Source organism: Hipposideros armiger, unplaced genomic scaffold (assembly GCF_001890085.2).
Source record: "Hipposideros armiger isolate ML-2016 unplaced genomic scaffold, ASM189008v1 scaffold_59, whole genome shotgun sequence".
Taxonomy (NCBI): Eukaryota; Metazoa; Chordata; class Mammalia; order Chiroptera; family Hipposideridae; genus Hipposideros; species Hipposideros armiger.
The window spans coordinates 700,589-702,821 of record NW_017731409.1 but is presented as its reverse complement, the minus strand read 5'-3'; positions in this window follow the sequence as shown (position 1 = coordinate 702,821).

The following is a 2,233-nucleotide window of genomic DNA, read 5'->3' as shown; positions in this document are numbered from 1 at the left end:
AGAACCGATTTTGTGCTCATTGTGTGCCAGGCTCTGTTCCAAACACTTAATCGAAATGAACTCATTTAATCTTTACAATAGCCTTACAAGGTAGATACTGCCATCATCCCCATTTCAGAGATGGGGTGTTGTGGAGAGGGGCTAGTTGGTCTGCAACAGACAGGACAGCCCCGCACAGCAGGGAACCATACTTCTTCCACAGACTCTTGTGTGCCCCACTGGATGTTCATGTAGAAAAAAAACTTTTATAATGATTAGAAACTATCACGTAAACTGCAAGAAGAGTGTGCTTTATTTTTCAGCACTTTACCAAGAGCTCACTGTTTCAGAAAAATCAAACAACAGGCAGCAACATTGCTCAAGGCATTTGAGTCACTAAAACCACACACCTACATCTATCTGCACTTACAGTTGCCAAAGTCATGGTGGTTTTGGGTGCTGGCACTGGATCGATTGATTTTTTTTATTTTTTATTTTTTTAGCAAACTCTTTATTGAATAACTACATACTTTTAAAAAGTGAACAAATCCTAAGTATAAACCTCTGAACTTTTGCAAAGTGAACACATCTGTGTAACCAGCACTCAGATCAAGAAACAACATTCTTAACACCCCAGAAGTTCCCTCATACCCCCTTCTAGTCACAATTCCCCCAAAAGGTAACTACCATTCTTTTTTCTACCACTTCTAACACCTTACATTAACTTTGCCTATGTCTTTGAATTTTGTATAAATGGAACCATATAGTGTATACTTTTTTGTGTCTGGATTCTTTAGTCAAATCATATTGTGAGATTCATCCACGTTGTGTGAATTGTCTGTCTGTTCATTTTCGGCACTGCATAGTATTCCATTGTATGGACATACCACATTGTATTATTTATTTATTCTGCTGTATGTGGACTTTTGGGTTGTTTCCAGCTTGGGGCTATTGTGAATAATGGTGCTGTGAACATTCTCATTGATGTCTTTTGGTGAACATATGTATGCATTTATTTCATTTTTGCAGTATGTGTGTAGACAGACTGTTGTCTGTGATTTTCATTTCATGGGAGTAAGGGGGTGTTATAAAATACTTGTTCTCCAAAGAAGGCATAGGTTCTGAGGGAGTAATTGAGACACTCTTGTTTGAAGCAAGTGCTTCTGTCCATGGTCCTTTTGTCCCACAGGGATTGTCCCTGCTGTCCTGTGTTCCGTGCTGGGGAGTGCTGTGGCTGTGCTCTGTGGAGGGAGACATTTGAGAATCTTGCCAGAAGGCTGGAGGGCAGAAGCCTGCATTCTCATTCTCACCACTAGAGGTCAGGCATTCATCAGGGACTGGGGAGGAGCGTCCCCTTCTTTCATGCAGGCTTCCTCTCAGGTTCCTGTCCCTTCTTCTCCCTTGGAAACTGGGAATCCAACTCTAATGGGGAAATTTTTAAAAAGAATTCTTCATAGTGCACCTCAGTGTAGGTAGATGGAACTGATACACTTTCTGGACATCACCCACCTTCCCTGTTAAATGGAGAATCTCGGGGATCTGTCACTTACTCACCCTACTGGCTTCCTTGGTGAATTTACCTAGCGCTAGGCCACCACAACTACATGGCGACTTCTGCAGACACACATGTAGGTAAATGTTTAACAACTTGTTCTGGGAGTGGGGGCTGCTTTGTAGCTTTTGCTAATTTCCATGGTCCACCATGTCCGATTTCAAGCTATCGATGTGAAGTTGAATGTGGATTTGGGAAGAGGTGCTAAATAGCATAATATTATATAGTATTTCCACCATATGTATATAATAGATGTAAATAAACTTGAAAGCATAGATAAGACTACAATGTAGTAAAATAATTGGGAAGTGATAAGTTTTGGGTATTTATGACTTTAAAAATTACAATTTAATTTTTCATGTATAATTTAATTTTTCATAAAGGCTGTGTTTAACAACTGGCCCACAAAAATCTTGGAAATTTCACAGTTGGTTCTTGAGAGACAGTGCATACTAGCAGTTTCCAGTACTGCAGTTAACTGGCTCTGGTCCCCTTTAGAAAAAAAAAAATCACATTTGTCTTTTACAGTGCTAAATTGGGTTCCTGGACCCAATTCTGCCACAGGGTGGGGGTTCTGCCACAACCAAAAACAATTCTCAGACACCAAAGTATCTGAGAATTCAACTCAATTCTGATACTATCTACCTAGAGATGCATCAGATTCCACAGGTGACACTGTTCTCCCACCCCTCCCCTCCCCTC